The sequence below is a fragment of the Corvus cornix genome, chromosome 1 (genome assembly GCF_000738735.6).
Source record: "Corvus cornix cornix isolate S_Up_H32 chromosome 1, ASM73873v5, whole genome shotgun sequence".
In the NCBI taxonomy this organism is placed as follows: Eukaryota; Metazoa; Chordata; class Aves; order Passeriformes; family Corvidae; genus Corvus; species Corvus cornix.
Genome location: NC_046332.1, coordinates 89,806,749 through 89,824,908, shown reverse-complemented (window position 1 = coordinate 89,824,908; position 18,160 = coordinate 89,806,749). Strand labels below are relative to the sequence as shown.

The window sequence follows — 18,160 nt, the reverse complement described above, 5'->3', positions numbered from 1 at the left end:
GTACACGGCCTGGAGGTGGAGGCCAAGCCACTGGGGAGCTGCGAGGGCCCAGGCATATTGACTGCCCCTCTGAAGAAACATTTTATCAAAGCTGATTCTGGTGAAACGTAGGTATCCCTTTGTTCAGCAGAACAGCCCCACAGCCAGGCAGTGCAGCTGAAACGGTGTGGGGTCCTCAAGGAGCAGCAGTGCACCCCAGCCGAGCTGAAGGGGCGGTGAGTGGCTTCAGCATGTCCTCTGTAGCATGGGCGAAGCCAGGGCGACTGCAAGGACAGCCCTGGTTGACCTTGACGGCAGTCTGTCCTCTGGCTCGGTCTGAGTGGTGCAATTAATGCAAGTCACAGTGTGGTCAACCCTGCCTTGCCTACAGCTAAATTGCACAGTGCTTGTGAGGAACATGGTACTAAGTCCCTGTGAAATCTGCCTATCCCCAGCACACCAAGCTTTCTGTGCAGAGAGCCCTGGCCTTGCTCCCATCTCCAAATTCCCCTCTACAACAGAGCAGAGCATTTGGAGAAAACCCTTCTGTGTGTGTGTGTGTGTGTGTGTGTAGGAATGGGCGACAAGGGTTCCTGCACATCCGCCCGCCGCAGCACCACTCCCACACACAGCCCGATGCTCGCAGTACAGATGGAGTTTGAAAACACCCAGGTAAAAAGACCAAAATAAACCATCCTCTCTAGTACTGATACATCTCTTCAGTTTAGTCTAAACCACTCAGCCAAAGCATAATATTTTGAGAAAGAGAGAAAATGTAAGTACTCATGTCCTTTTAGCCAGTAAAACAAAGTAAGTGCAGCAGACAGCCAGTTATAATGGACAAACAGTCCTTTGGGGAAGACTTCCCAAGCCAACCATTACATTCGGTACATTTTTCCCTGCTCACTCAGGGCTCCTAAAGAAAGGGTTGAACTTGGGGAATGACAGAGGAACTGAGGAAATGAGATAAAAAAGCTACTGAAATTGAATTTCGTCACAGAGTGATTCTTCCATAAGCTGCATAAAGTTTTCTTACCTAAATAGATACTCTGAGGTGCACAAGTTTTTACATTTCCCGTGTGACTCTGTCTCTATTGTGACTTCCCAAGAATCTCAGAAAATAGCTGGTACATTTACATATTATGTATCACCTTGAGCTAGACAACACTCGGGAACCATGAAATCCTTCCAAATGTTGGCAAATACCAGAGTCCTAAAAAAAAACAAACAAAAACCCCAAACTCCAGCCTCCCCTCCTCCTCCCTCCAGCTCTGGCTGCAAATATTTCAAATATATCAAGAAAAAAGTCTCTAGACTTCTTGATGACTTGATTATAAAGATCTCTGCCTCTTTCCTTGTCACTGCCTAATTGGTTCTGCCTGGATGGGCCACAATATAAGCAGTAAAGAAAATAATGAGGTAATGAGAAAAGTGTTTAGGGCACCTAGGCTGTAAAGCATCAACTTAAATATCACCGATAGTGGCATTATGTAGCACTTTCAATATATACAGCTCTATTCATTGCTGAAATATCCCATGAGACAGGTATACTTTATATACAGCTACATTTAGGACAAAGAAATTACAGTGTGCAGCTGTTAGGAGACTTGTCTTTGATCAAAAAGGAATTCATTATCAGAGACAAAATTCAACACAAAACTCCTGGTTCCACTGCTCCCACCCACTGTCTCAACAAGAAAACACAAATACTTTTACATTCATAAAATAAGAATCAAAATTATTTTGCTTCAAGTGCTTTTGATGCCTCAAAAGTATTGAAAAAAAATAAATTCATTCCTCAATTTCTTACTCTGCCCATAATTTAAACAAATGAAAATATCCATCCTTTAATTGTTAACCTTACATATTTGTTATGCAGCAGCATAGGGATTAATAGCATCAGCTCTTGACAGTTTGAGATGGGTAAATTCTTACCTTCATGCTCTGTCAGAGCTGGCCTTTGGAGAGTTGGTTTTCAACCTCACTTTCCTCTGTTAAATGAACAACTCAAACCAGATGGATTGCCTTGAAAGAAATTAATTTATTTTTTCTCTGTGAGACTCATATATTTACTTTCCATTCTTGAAAGAAAAAAACCCTCTAAATAAAAGCAGAAATCAAAATAACAGAGCACAAGCTGTGATTTATTCAGTCCAGCATCAGAGAATCAGTTCTCCAGTCAGAAGTGAAGATGGATAATTTAGAAACAAATTTGTCCTTTTCATTCAAAGACAAGACAATGAATCAGTATTTGTTTACATACAATCTGTCTTGCTATACTTTGTGTAGAGGAAGTGCTTTCACCCACAGATTGCTCCACCTGACCTGTTCTTGTTCAGGTTTCACGTAGAAATGACCTTGACAACATCAATAAGTGGAACTAAACATAGTTTTGTAGTATTTAAATTGTTTCATTAAGAGTGTCAATTTTAAAAAAGATACTTTAAAGTTAACCTGCTGAAAAGAAAGAGGATAAAATCCATCACCCATATAGATTTGTTTGGGTTTTTTTCACTCTTTAGGGCAGCCTTCAGCCCTGCATCTGTGGAGTTAATTACCTTTAACAGAATTTTGTTATCCACTCACTTTTGTTGTTAAAAATAAAGTCTTCCATCATAAATTAAGACCACCATAAACTGAATCACAGGCCTCAGCTTATGATTATTGCTACCAACAATAATGAAAAAATTCTCTGCTGTACTGGAACAAATCCCACAACCTTTTAAGTTGACTGCATGAATAATCTGTGAAGTCCCCTATTTTAAATTTTTAGAAACATTATCTCCAAGTTTTGAGAGCCTTGAGAATTTGACTGGGAAGTTTCAATTTATTGCAGCCTAAACATGTTTGCAAAGACCAGGAATAAGAAGAGTCCTTGTATAAACAGCAGGGAAGAGGTGGCTCCAGGCTGTCTACCTGATACATTCACAAACCTTGCAGCACCTGCTGGTGCATACAGGGGCTAAAGCCCCTTCCACACTGCTTTCCCTCCTCTCCTTCCCTCAGTCATCACCTCTGCTGGGTAATGGCTATTAAATGTCTTTAGACAAGAAGACAATAAAGGCCATAAAGTACTGTCATTGAAGATACAGGAAACACAGTGGAACTAAAGGTCCAGGTACAATTTTGGTCCACTGACCCAAAAATTCAAACCAAGTCAAACTGATTCATTCATAGTATGAAGAGATTTCTATTGCTGATGCTGCCAATGAGCATTTTTCTGTAGTCCTGCTGAGTGGCTCCCAAGTCACTCCTGAGCAGCTGCCCCAAGACAGTGCTGTCACCTTTATAGCTTGAAGTGAATTTTACAATTAGAAGAGATATATTTAACACATCTGCAGATATAAAAACACTTGTACTCAGAGAGGGAGAGACATGCTTTTTGATAATATTTTAAAAGAAGTGATTTTCTTTGTTTCATGTATTGAAGAATGTACCAGAAAATGCGCCATCTCCCTAAATTCCTCCTACATCTTATAATAAGAGACAAAACCAGTCAGAAAGTAGTTTTGGGGAAATCTGTGAATAATGGTAATACTTAAGTAATTCAGTTCTCTGGAATAGTTTCTGAAGTCTTTTTCATATCTTAGTGAAAACAGTAACAACCACTTTTGCCTATAGGTGAGAACTGTGACATTTAAACCAAGATGTGACTCTGACAATTTCCAACTTCCCCTACTTTGGAGGGCACACTTTTGGTATGGACTGAGATTATAGGAGTTGTAATAAGTACACATATTTAGAACATCTTATATAATTTGTAGACTATTTAACATCTATAGCAAAACAAGGTATTTGAAAAAAAAAAAATTTAAACCAAGGAAGAAAACACAGCTCTTCTGCAAGATTTCCATCTTTGCAGGATCTGGGGAAAACACAAGAAGTTTTCAGCAACTACTCTGAGATGCAGATGTAAAGGAAAGGACTGGAGCAGAAGCATGTTTTAAAACAGACATTTTCCCAGAGAGATACAGTTCTTTGGATCACAGTATTCTGACATCAGTGCCTGGGGACAGGGGTCAGCAGACCTCCAGAGGTCTATTGGATGGCATCTGTAAAACAGAGTGTAATGCACCCATATTTGGGGCAGGGAGCTGAGCAACAGATGCCTGTATGGTGAAAGCTCCTTTTGCAGGTCAAGTGACAAATGTCACATGAAAGACCTGCAGCAGCATCAGGGCAGAGGATGGTACAACTTCATTTCTTCACCCACAGCTCCATCCCTGAACGTAAGTGTCAAAAAATAAAGACTGTGTCCTCAAAAGTAGTCTAACACAAGAACTGCATTTTTAAAATCTGTATTTCCAAGAGAATCTTATTAGAATTTTATTCTCCAAAGTAAAAGAGCAACAATATTACAAAAATAAAGACAGAAAGATGAATTGGAATAAAACACATGGGTGGAAACACTAAGCTGTTGCCATGACTAACGGGAACTAATTTATTTACTTATACATCCTTTGTAATCTCATTTTCTCCCTTGTGACAGCCAATGACTCATTGTTTGTTTACTGATGAAGAAAGCATACTTTCTGAAATCTGTACCAGGAGGGATCTTCTCTGAACAGTCTGCATTTATCCCACACCCAGAAGTTTCTCTGCAGTGCCCATTCAGTAGGTCCCTGCAGACCCATGAGCACCAACCCTCAGCATCTCAGGGCAGGGGAAGGAGGAGGAGAGGCACACATATAGGTGCTGCCCATAGGGACTGTTGTGGGCAAATAAGGTAGCTTGGGCTTTCTTTACTTTTCCCACAGGTTTTCCCAGTCTTGGTGGCTCAGGAACATTCTGGGCAGAGAAATGTGACGTTGGCAATGCTGCTGGAAAAGTGGTAAAGGTGATAGTTTGTAGGCAGTTCTGGTGCACTCTGTCTTCTGTATTTCTGGGCTTGACATGTACCAGTTCAGGCAACACTACCAGGAAATACACATGGGGAGTTGTTTGCCTTTTCTTCCCTTTCCCCTCTCATCCTCCTCCCGATGAGCAGAAACTGAAACGGAAATATATTTCCGGGTGCTTCTTCAAGTCAGCAGGCAAAATAAAAAGATCTCCCTTGCAGAAAAGAAGAGAAAATCATAATTTTTGACAGATCAACCAGCTGCAAGAATCACTGTGGTAATGTGCCAGCCTCTTAGGAATGAGAACTGCTCACTTGTAGGTGTGTCACGTAAAAGGCTGCTACTTTATTGTTGTTGACTTGCTTTTTCCCCTTCCATTGCCTGTCCTTCAAAGAGACTTGCTGGACCTCTCAGAGTGGTTGTTAGCTGGTGGTGTACACCAAACACCACATGGAAGAATGTGGCCCTGAATAGCAGGGTTTTCCCCCAAACCACAGCCCTCTCTACCATTTCAGGTGACAATCAGCCACCATCATTTGATGCGGCGGGTTTGTGTCATTCTAGGGTTCTCATTATTAAAAAGTAACAAAAGTGCTGACAGATAAACATATGAGATCATCAACTCTCCCATTAATTAAAAGGGAGTGTTTCAATAAGAGTAATAATTTACTTAAGTGGCAATGGGATATGAGCCTTGTGGTAGGACTGAGTACAGCAGGGACGCCTTTGGTGCCAGGAGGTAATGTCAGTCACCTGGGAAATCCTGGGAGCACCCTTGAACAGCAAGGCTAAACTGCTGGAAAACAAACAATGTCCTTTGGTCTAAGCCAGTGCCCCTTTCCAAATCCGTTCCCAAATTCTGCTCATGACTTAGCCATAGGCTTGCCTATGGCAGACCACTTCATGGGCCAGTAGCTCAGATTCTGTGATTACAACATGAGACATAAAAATAAAGTCCTGGATTCAGAAAAGAAAATGGTTCAGCATGGTAATTTCAGGAGGATAAGTCTCATCATTCTTCTTGCTGGAGCTGTGCCCTCATCAAGGAGGAGGTGAAGCCATTGAGAGGGGACAAAGTCCAGCTATGCTGGCATGTGGATGATACCATGGAGCAGATGTTGCTGCCTGCTCCCAGGAGTTTTGAGATATAAAGGCAAGGCTCCAGACCGCCCATCCATAGGAAGCCCCGCATCACTAGGCTCCAGGCTCTGCATGTGGGCTGAAGTAATGCTGTGGAGAGACAACAAAACCCCCCCCAAACTCCTGAACCTGCCAGTGAGCCTTCCTCACTGTGGCTGAGTGGCAATGCTGAGCATCCCCTCTCCCAGTCACTCCATTGGTTTACCTCTTCGGGTGCTTGTGTCACTGTTAACATCTGCTATACTGCAGCAATGAAATAGATTATTGGAAATATTATTAGTTAATCTGGACTCTGGCAGTAGCCTTATTGCTGCTTTTGTGTCACGTAACTGAATTGCAAAAGCATGGAGCTCTGCCCAGCACTGCTCTGAAGGAAGGACGCCCATAACACCTGAAAACCTGATAATTGAAAGATTTTATGCATAAAGATCTTTGAATCTTTGCTTAGATGTAAATTTGGATGGACATATCATTTATCTATCTCTAACCTAAAATACTCCAGGGTGATTGTTCAGCTTGTAAAATATTTAGATGCACACACCCACGCATGGCCCAATTTTTCAAACTAGGTTTGTATAGCTGTATGCCTAATTTGTTTGTGCAACTTCTGTGATTGAATGTTCAGCTAGAAAATGGACAGGCAAATGCTGACATCTATACATACCAGGCTCACTCCTTCCTCATTTTTAGGTGTAAACAAGATAAATGTTAAATACCGTCTCTTGTCAGACCCCTAGCAGACAGCAGTCTGTGCTGCTTTCTAAAAGAAAGTAGGCCCAGGAACAAACTCCGGTGATCTCACCACTAAATGCATTAAGCATAAAATAAGTAGTTCTATAAATACACATACTAAGGATGTAAGTGGGAACTATTCATAGTGGATGGTCACATTCTTAACCCTAATCTGTGTCACTTGCCAGATAACTACTGGAACTCCCAAATTTCATTACAAGTACAGCATTATAGTCCAAAACCACTTGAAGATAAACTTTTGCTTACTGTCAAGGGAAACTTCTGAACTTTATTTACTTCCTAATGCAAAAAAAAAAAAAAAAAATTAGCACATTCCTTGAGCACTGGTCAAATTAAACTTCATACAGATTTTGCCCAGTATTGTACAATACTCTTATGGGCTAGCTCAGGGAAGTTCTAAACTTACATTATAGGGACAGATAAAAATAATGTCATAGACACAGTGCATATATAGCCTATATAAAATAATATGGTATTTATGCATCAGTCAGCATTGTGATTCATGTTAAACTATAGCATGAACACTACATCAGTGTAATACAGCTATTAACTATGAGAGATCCTGTGCCTTACAATGCACTCTTGTTCCCCTTCGTGCTTAAGAAGCACAGTTTTCCAAATTGCTCTCTGTAATTTCATAGACGTCATCCTTATGGAATTTCTGCTCTAATGTTCACCTTAATATCTGCAAATTGAATCTCTTCCAGTTGCATGAGATATATATACATACATGTTGTAGGAATCCCCTCCCTCCCCTTGGCATTTTATTTGCCCTCTTCAGCAGTGGGAGTTGTAGAGATGTGATGCAGTATTTCATCAGGGCACAAAACTGTCAGCAGGAAGTATTCTCAACACCCCCTCTGAAAAATCACCCCCTATTTTTCCAGCTCATCACCCAATCCAACTGTGTTGTTGTGGGCACACTTGCTGCAACTCTCACCTAGGGGGATCTGGGATTCACTTCACCCCAAGGAGGCAGCAAATGGAGGAAGCCGTGAGCAAGGGCTGCTGTGCTGTGGTGTCAAGTTATGATGCATTTATGTACTGAAGGGGGTTTGTTTTTAAATAAAGCTACCTGTACCTAATGAGGCCCTGATGGGCCACAGAGGGTGAAGGCAAGTGACTGACCCAGTTCCTGGATCTGGCCCATCACTGTGGCTCAGGGTGTCACACTTCACCCCGGGTGTCCCATCCTCACTAGGGACCCGTGCAGCAGCCCCTGCATGTGGGTGCCCCTTCCCATGGGACTCTGCGTGTCAGGACAAGCAGGACCTGGGGCAGAGATCCAGCTCTGTAGGAGATTGAGCTCTGCTGGGAGGGGAGCAGAGGCCTCGGATCACTTTGCAGCATGGTTGCCAACACACCACAAATGAAAATTAGGCATGTTGCAGCTCTTTTTTAATTTTGCTGTATATAATGGGGCCTCCTAGCATCTTCAGGAGAAATCACTTCCAAATGCCAGAGAGAAGAAAAAGAGCTGCTTTCCTCTTGCGTGGACCACCAGGAAGCTGGCTTTGTTGCTCTAAACGCTGAAAAAAATCACTCTCTCAGAAGCAACAAGCACTTGAGAAAGGGAATCCCTTTTATTTTAGAGGTCTGCTTTGGACCAAGAGGGATTGCACCTCCGTGCATCTCTCTCTTCATTAGCTGGGGAGGGGGAGCTTGCTCCATCATAAACCTCTCCTAAGGACAGGTCTGAAGTGAGACCAGGATAGTGAAGATAACCACGTATCACACAGCCCAGTGATGTTGTCCGCTGCGTCTTTCGCTCAAGGGCCTTAGGTGCCCATACCTTAGATTAGCTGACATAGTCCTTAGGTATGATGTTTAGATGCCAATAGCTAGACTGAGTTATTTTTCACTAGGGGAATGTAGTAGGAGGTCTAACATCTAGCTAAATTGTGGCAATGGGCATTTGGACCCTTCAGTTGGACTTACCTCCTGCTCCCAGCTCCTGATTTGGCTGTGAACCAGAGGTGTCATTTTGAGATGTCCAAGGCCTGCCCTCTGCTGCCTGGCTTCCAGCCCTATGCTCTGGAGAGATGTGGGTTTCCTGTAGTTCCTGTCATACAGCTGTTAGTCTCCAGTGCATATCTGCTGTCCCCTGGGGCCATCAGGCCATGCCTATGTGTAAGCAACTGAACAAAGCCCTAAATTGCTACCAATTATAATGGGACTTTTGATGCCTCCATCATTTGTAGGTACCTCCCTGCTTATGATTGTCTTAAATCAGCAAGATGAGTCTTTCCTTATATTGTTTCCCCATCTTAATGTATTTTTCCATTTTTTGAGACATGAGAAATGATAGGCAATTCAATATTAATCCCTTCAATATTGTGGATTTATTTAGTCAGGGCAGCTAATTTACCAAATGTTGTCTCACATGCTTTTTTATCAACAGCTAAAGTTTTGTCGATGCTTCTTAATTGCCAGCACTCCATCTTCATTTTAGCTTACATAAAATAAAGTTTAAATATAGTTGTGCATCATTCCCATTTCACAGCAATTTATTTCAGTTGCCTCTTTAAAATGGGGTCTGCTTCCTCTTTAGCACAGCACTTGTCTTATCTGATGCCCCTTTGGCTGCCCTTCACTTCTTCTGTTTTCTTGCTAGTTTTATCTCTTCCCAGGAACTTGAGCAGAGCCTGACAAGCAGGATTTCCAAAGGCACACTGCCTGCTTCTTCCTCTATTCTGTTTTCTATTTCAGGGATGGGGAGTAGTGGGGAATGTAGACAGACATGCTGCAATTGTGGTTTCTTTTTGAGTTCCCCAACTTTCTTAGAAACTCATGTTGTTTGGCTTGTTTGTTGATGTATTCCATTGCATCATAGTGACTAGTTTCCTGTACACCTTCCAAATGTTCTTCTGTGCCTCTTACCTCCTGTACTAAACATCTAATCCAAAACTCCTGGTTGTTAGTGAGAGTCTCCTCTACAATGCCTTTTTGGGTTTGCTTACTTGAACTTGAATCATTGTGAATACCAGCATCAAACTTTCCTATTTTTCTCACATACCTAATTCCTCCCCTTGCTGAACAGAAATAAGTCCAGGCTAATATCTTTCTTGACAGTATTCCAGCTGCAGTAAGCCCTCAGAAAACCAGAAAATCGCAGATCAATCTTCCTGTCTACAACTGTGTGATACTGTTAAAAAAAAAAGAAATATGGGAGTTCAAGAAAACATGGAAAGAAATTAGGATATTTTTGGTTCAGTTCTTTCAGCATGTGGGGCAGGAGAGGAAAGGCGGAGGGGGAGAGAGAAAAATTGAGTGAGAGGAGAGGAGAGGAGAGGAGAGGAGAGGAGAGGAGAGGAGAGGAGAGGAGAGGAGAGGAGAGGAGAGGAGAGGAGAGGAGAGGAGAGGAGAGGGAGGGGAGGGGAGGGAGGGGAGGGGAGGGGAGGGGAGGGGAGGGGAGGGGAAGGAAGGAAGGAAGGAAGGAAGGAAGGAAGGAAGGAAGGAAGGAAGGAAGGAAGTTAAAATGACTGACAAGACTGAGGCACTCTATTACCTGAAACATGATGCAGCTGTGTCTGCAGCTTAGCAATGCCTTGATATTTGCAGTAGCTGTAACTGTCGTACCACTGATATCAGGGTGGGGTGTTCCCTGGTCCCTGTATTCCCAAGCTGTGAGGCTGTCAGTCCTGGGATTGCTCAGATTCTCTTGCTGGGCTCTCATCCCTGGTACGCAGTCTTCATTTTCCTTATATAATAAAATATAATAAACTAACTGCCCATATCCTGCTCCCCTTTTTCTTCATCTGATTGCACCAAATTACATTAGTGCTCTCTATCCCACCTCTGTCTCCTGTGGTGGAGCCTGGATCTGCACAGCCAGCAGCTGCACTGCCCTCCTAGGAGAACAGCCATAGGGGCTCCCGCCTGTGCTGGCACCCTTTGGCACCACTGGGGGCTGCAAGGAGAGGCTGGGGTGCTGTAGTGGGGAGGGTGCCCTCCAGATGGGTCACCTCCTCCAGCAGCCATCAGGAAAGGACTAGCACAGCCAAGAGCTGTGCTTCAGGTGGCTTAACACAAGTGCCTCCCATGCTGGAAAAGAAGAAAATTAGAAAGCAGGGAGCCATCAAAACTATAAAAGGTTTCATTCTGGAAGTGCTGGACAGAAGTGGTATGAAGACAAAACGATAGGAAAGCAAGATCTTCCCACAGTAGATCAATCTTGTTGACATAATGGAGATCTTTGCAAAAGGCAAGGGCGCACATTTCCTACATCAGCCATTGTAGTAGCAAGTGGTCCCTACTGTTCACAGTTAAAAATTGACCTTTTCATCTTTCATTACTACCATGGAGATCAATAATCTCATGCACGAGAGAGACACCAGTAACTGTGGAATGTCCAGGGGACAAAAAAATAATGTTATGGTACTCCACTGTCTGCTGAAACACCTCTTTGTGAGTGTCCCAAAACACCCTGCTTAAATTTCTTCTCCAATGCAGAGATGGTAGAACTCATCTTCATTCATTCTACATAATTAATCAGCAATGATAAGAGCTTGATGAAGCAACATTTGCAGTAATGTAGACTTTAAAAATAGATTCTATAATTTCCTCCATGTTTTCAGTTTCAGTCTACATTCACGCAGGATGTTATGCAAATCCATAATCATATCCTTCCCTCCCGCATACATGCATTCATAGGAAGGCTGGCTGATACACACAGAAACAAAGCACATGTATGCATACAGAAACACACTAGTGTTGAGATGTAGGCATTAATTTTAAATATGCTAACAATATTTATATTATTTTTGTCATTCTTTTCAGGTGTATGATTCTATGTGTGCTTACATACCACTCTGCCATAACACATCATGTAAGCATAGTGGTATCTTTACATTAAGCTGCAGTCATTGCTGATGAGAGACACAGAGTATATATTCAAATGCATCTTCATTACATATGATTATTCAAAAGATTTTTGTTCTCCCTAAGTAGACCTCACAAAACTACTGCTGCAAAGTCAATTTTAGACTGTATTTAATATCCAATACATTTAGACAGAAAAGGGAAAAAAAACAGAGAGGAAAAGAAGGAACAAAATACAAAAATAAAACAAGACGGATACTAAAGAGGAGAAAAGAAGATGTGAAATACATGCTCAGTCATTTTCTCTGTGATAAAGATGTGTACAATAAATTTCACCAAAAGAGTCTAGATAATTATAGATACACAGTGTCACATCTGAAACCTCTGTCTCATATATGTATATATAAATGTACACACAGAGGATATATATATATATATGCATACACACACATATATGCATATATCTGTATTTTCATACGTGCTTGTATCAATGTACTTATATGAGTGTATATATATGGGGTATATAAATACTACCAAAATTTTTGCAAGGAGACCAGTGAAGCAGACTCCTGACTGTCTGACAGAACTGGGGAGCCAGCTTATGTAATTTCTGCTTCTAGTTTGCTCAAAATACAAAGGACAAATTTCTGCTTTACATGCTGCTTTTGCAAGCAGTGCCTTACAGGCAGATTTACAGAACCACCAACATCAACAACGGCACAGTGGGGATAAGCTCACAGAAATCGCTGACACAACTCTGTAGATAGAAAATGCCCCACGGTGGCCCAAAAAAAATAATCCACCAAACCACCCCAGAAAATTTCTTGCAATTTCTTTCCTCATCATGTACTAATATACACCACTGTCATGTCTTGAAAGAAATTCAGAGCTGTCTATGGCAAAAAGAAGGATAAATTGCTTTATCTCTGCCAGAAGTGGAGCATGCCTTCTGTCATATCCCCAAAGCTGCTCCAGGGAGAGGATTTCCCCACATGGATTCAGGCAATTATTTTACATTGAATGTGAAGCAGGAACATTTCTGTTTCTGTGACTGAGCCTGCCTGAGGGTCCTCTGCTGCTAACATCCAGGATGTGCAGCTCCTGCGAGATGGGTGTTGAGAGCTGAAGTGGCTTTGACAGCCAGTGTCTCACTGGGTTGCTGCCTCTCTCAGGTTCACTCCAGGGACTTCTCCCCATGGGTGGAAAGGTGGCAAGCCACATTTCATCCACATCCCAACTGCAGGGTAGCAGAAAATGGGGCACCAGTGGTTTTAGTTCAGACCTTGAGCCCAGCCTGGATATCTTCTTCCTCCAATACAGGAAGAATTCAGTGACTTGGGCTCCTGGGCATCCCTGAGCAGAGAATGCAATCACATTCCACAGAGCTCCTGACTGTGGACTGCAGTGCTACTGAGCTTTCCTTTTCTATTAAAAAAAACCCAAAAAAAACCAGACAACAAAACCCAACCAAAAAAAACAAAGACCAACCCCCAAACAACCTCCAGAGGTTTTCTGAAAAGCAGTCCTCAGCAGAGGTACAGCAAAACTTTTCATGCTGGGCAGTCTGCTGTGCCCCTAGGGGTGGGAATAATCCCTCCGGAAGCACCCCAGGTGCAGACTGGGAGGGAGCCAAGTTCTCCCTTGTGCTGCAGCCACCTGGCAGCTGCTGCTCCCTTCCAGGTATTGCTGAAGGAGTCTCACTGCTGGATCATGGCCACGCTGTGCTGGGCAAGAGGTAAAAACACATTAAAAGAAGCTACCCTGGCTGAAAGGTGATTTACTGCAATTGTTACAAGTTAAAGGGCTGATTGCAGTGAAGCATTCTGCATTTTGCTTTGTTTATTGGCATCACTTTCTATAAATTCAATGGGAAAATGAGCAGTGATTCCTTCCACAGAGTGGCCACTGCATTTCTCAGCTCCATACAAACTCCTTGTAAACTCGATGTTTGCAATTAGTGGCTGAGCATGTCCCTTGGTATCTGTGATGACATTGTTAACTGAAAGACAACTGAACTTTCGTCACCAGTCTAGTTTTAATTTAGGACATAGAAAATCTCTTTTCCAAATTATTTGGTTGTATTCATGGACATCAGAGCTTCAAATTTTTTGGAGCACATCCACTGTGAATACTATTTTCTGCAACTTTTATTAATCTGGAGAATGAACCAGTGCAGAATGTGAGGAAAATAAATCTGGACATGTAAACCTTACCTGAAACCACCCATCTGTAATGGAAATAAATGCTTGGGTGATTCAGTTCTACTTAAATTGAAACTTAGACTGATTGCAGGTGTGGCAAATATGATTTATCAATATTAAACATCTGTAAATAGGCATGATCTTCTTCTGAGTTTTTGCATTAATTCGTAGCTTTGAAAAATTGGGAACATTTTAAGTTTTTCTATGTTTGCATGCAGTGGCTGAATCTCAACAGGGATTTTTGCCTGAAGTACAGTATCTGACTTCTGCTGCCTTACTTCTAAGTGTAATAATTAGTGTAGTGGTGCACTGAGGGCATTTGGGGCATAGCTCAGGCAGGAAGACAGAGTTACTCTATTTTCATGCAGTAGAAGCAAAACAGATTTGGCAAGCTCTGCAAAGTGATGACAGGGTTGACAATATTACAAGTATTTGTGCATCAAGAAGCCCTGCTCAGCACTTGGCTTTTTCTGAGCACATTCTGCACATATCTGCACAACCTAATCCCACAAAGAAACCGAGTTTTTGATACTCAGTGAAGAGACAGAGAAACTTTTAGGGAGTTTTACTTGTTAAATGGGTGAAAGATACTTGCTCCTGTCTCAAGCCAGGAAGCTTTGCTGAGCAGGGGTTGTGAGCAGCATTGCTAGCAGCAACCATTAGTAAAGGTCAGGGCAAGCAATTTCTAATGCTGAAGGAGATGGAAACAGCTTCCCAAGGAGCGGGATTCTTCAGTGACAGAGATGTGTCTGTGACAACCACGCCAGGCTTTTCTGACATAGAGGTGTCCTGGAACATCTGGAACACCTGGGACTCTGAGAAAAAAAATGGCGGTGTACAGTGAAAGCTTAAAACTCTTATCAGGAGTGGGAATGGCAGGGAATGGCTCAATGAGATGCTCCTGTGTGATACAGCTGTGGGTAAACAGGTGTTCCCCTTGCACTCAGTGTGTGGTCATTTTTGGCGATTCATCAATGAGAAGAGTGATTTCGACTCAGTGAGCTGTCTCTCTGTGCCCAATTCCATCTCAGTGAACCCCTTGACCACGTGTTCTGCTGCCTCTTCAAGGTATGGTACCTGGGGAGGAGCAAGAGCTACCAGGGCTTGAGATGAACAGCACAAGTCACGAAATGCGTGACAATAAAAAATCAACAGGAAGGGAGAAGACCGAGGCTTCAGAAAAAATTATACCACTTAAAACCTGTTTGAAACTCCTGGGGGTAGAAAAAAAGGAATAAAAAAGAGGTTTTACAGTCCTCAGCAGGGGAGCAGAGAGGTTTGTGCTGCTCCTTCGCACAGTGCTGCTCCACTGACACATTGCAGACGTGAGCTCACATTCAGTTAAGGTCAGCTTCCCAGTGCTTGAAGTTGCTAATCCTGCTGAATAGTCAGGCCCCAAATGAACCATCTCCCGAAGGGAGCTGTCAAGCAGTACTTGCCCACTTAATTGACTAAGACCTGTTCCTAGGTTTTTTGCTGGCAATTGATGGATCTAGTAGTTGTCTTTCCCCTACAAGAATAGATCAATTGACAAGAAAACTATTTAATGACAAAGCTTCTAAATGCTTGTCTAAGTTCTCTCTGCATTTTAATAGTGGAGACAAGTTGTTCAATCAAGTATGGCACCGAGTGCCACAGCGTTGAGCTGAAATGTATCAGCCACTCTGAAGAAAATGCTTCAGGTCATGTTGTGGACAGAACATCCAGAGACACATTTAATGTGACAGGCTTTAGTATCCAATATCTATGAGTTTGGGTTGGAAGCAAGCTTTCAGAGCTGCTCTAAAATGCCAACTGAGCTCCCAAGCACATAGACATATTTGTTGGTTTAACCCCCAAGGGTGCTGTTGTGATTCAAGAAGTGGCAGGAAGGTGCAGATGGGCAGTCCGTGCCTTGCAACAGCCCTGTATTTGTCCTCCACTCACTTTTGCCTCCAGGCACTCGGCATTATTTCACATCTCCACAAGGATTTCACTGGTCATGGCTCTGTTTGGCAATACTTTCTCACAAGCTTTCCATGTTTTCCCTACCTTTACTAGTTGGAAGCACAGCAGCTTGCGGTCTTGCCAAATAGACTTTCTATTTCTAAATCCTTCCTTTTATACATTTAAGAATTTGACAAGGAGGAGATATTACATTAGTCTGGAAAATTTTCAACCATAATCTGCTAAATTAGTAAACCCATTCATAATGAAACTTGACTGATTTTATACTTTCCATAACTTTTGGGAATGTACCTAACTTGCCAGCACTCAAAGAGGCAGTGCAAACTTTTCGGTTTTTACTTAGACTGTGTAGTACTTTGGTTCAAGGAGAGTCCATCTGACCCCTTGCAGTAATAGCTCACTGAGAGAAGAGGTTGCTCCAGTCTACCTATGGGTGTTCAGAAACAGTGGTGAGAAGGTGAGAATCTATTTTCTCTGGGTTAGGTCCTGCTTCTCTCATTCAAGCCATGTTCTCATTTCAAAACTGAAGTTTTCAGTCTAAGGAGGCTGCCACCCTCATCCAGTTCATGCAGCATGAGAACCCTTTTGTACACCATGTTATGTGTCTGAGTGTTGTGTTATGTGAACTGAGTGAGGAGTTCAGCAGCAGCAGAACTGAGCCACAGTACCCTGCCCTTGTTTCAGAGAAATGGCAGAGTAAAAGCAGCCCAGGAGTAAAAGCAGTACAGGAACAAAATCATACCTCACCCATGGGCTTTTCCTAGCTTCTCCTTGCACCTTCTGTATAAAGCAGGATGTGGTTTTTAGTCCTCCATGTTAATGGGCAGTCTGAACTAAAGACCTTGAAATATAGCCTGCTCCAAAACTGTAAGTGGTTAGAAAGCACAATCTATTGCACTAGTCTGAAGCGTGGCACTCTCCTGCCTTTATCCATCTTTCCCTCTCTATCATCTCTCTCACTGGGGTTTGTTAATAGAACCTGTCTCACCTTTTAACATGCTAGTCAGCATATGATACTGCACTCCTCATACCTATCTAATTGAAAATTAGCATAATTTCCCTGCAAGTTTATCTGACCAAGGAAACCAAACAGTGACTTTCAGATCCTCCATCCGTGTTTCTCATGCAGTACAGGGCAATAACCAGTCCAGAAAGGGCTGCTCTGTCACGACTGATGGGAGGCTCATGCTCCAAGCTGAGCCTGCTGCTGTGCTTCAGCCGCTGTCAAGATTAGAAGCACAGTGAGTATCACTTAATCAGCTTTCTTGCACCAAAGTTTTGTCAGCCACAAGATTCCCTGCAGTTCACCAGCTGTCTCATTATTTACTATGTTTTACAGTAGAAATTTAAGGCTGCCAAAAGACTCACCAGACAACTTCCCATTTTTGTTTGTGTAAAAAACACCTGCAGTTATATTCCCTTAAAGGCCTGAAAATTCGTCTCAAAATTGATTTTGGTTTTGGGGAGGCTTCAGGGAAAAAATATAAATCCACTGCTGTTTTTGAGGTAAAAGAGGGTGAAATAGTAAATAAACTGAGCGAACTACTTACCTAGCATTGACTGAGTGATTTGATCAGCCTTCTTTGGAGGAGAAAAGAGAAAGGAGATGGTTTGAACACATCTAAGAATAAGTAGCCCAGCTGTGTGCAGGCAGATGTTCTCCTCTTCCACCTGCCTTTGAGAATATGCAAAGCACATGCACTCATCCACACCTGTTTATGTAGACACATCCTGACTTTTGAAGCTTCAAATTGGGTATCAAAATAATTCCTTCTGTGCAGAGCAGGTGTTTGCAAAGTTGCATACAGTTCATTTGTGAAAGAGTCATTCTGAAAGTTTGGCAGTGTGCACCAGCCCCACAGAACAGGCTGCAGAGTTGTGACCACTGGTTGACTCTGAGTGCATACAGAAACTTCCTGTGTGTGGCTCACAAGCCTTGTTACTCATCCTGCAGCCATCATTGAGCAAGTCATCTTCTCATGTTCAGGGGAAGTCAAAATGATAGTAATGCTGACAGTAATGCATTAATTAACTGCAATCTACGGGGGCTGCCTGTGAACTTCTGAAGTGTGAGATTTCGTTAGAACGACTGTTTGTGTGCAAAGTTGTAGATGCTCAGATGATTCACCAAGGAAGTGCAAACAGCCTTGTTCAACTCATAGTCATGTTCCCTTCCCGCCCCTGTTGACTGTCATTTTGTGCAAGGACTTCATCTGATGCCTTGAGGCCTCAGTGATTTCAGGTTTCTATCAAGAGTGCTATGTGTAAAGTTGGACCAAAATAGCCACATTTACTAGCCCAAGAGGTCTTTATAATGACACACCTACACTATGACGAGGCAAACGAACATCTACATTCCTGAGAAATTACATTCTTTTGGGCTGCATTTGTTCAACCACACTGTCCCAAATCTTTTACTGGCAATACTGAATGCCTTCCCTTTGAAGTACCTTTTCCATTCACAAGTGCTTAGACACATTG

At 42.5% G+C, this 18,160-nt stretch overlaps 1 long non-coding RNA gene across 1 annotated transcript; it reads right to left on the bottom strand.

Annotated features, from left to right (window-relative positions):
* Positions 1-2,000: 2,000 nt before the first annotated feature.
* LOC109143907 lies at positions 2,001-17,534 on the bottom strand. The gene is made up of 4 exons (XR_002044312.3): positions 17,230-17,534; positions 10,219-10,410; positions 9,727-9,855; positions 2,001-5,031 (listed from the first exon to the last, which is right to left on the bottom strand). It is a non-coding gene; the product is annotated as an uncharacterized LOC109143907 (long non-coding RNA).
* Between the last annotated feature and the right edge of the window lie 626 nt (positions 17,535-18,160).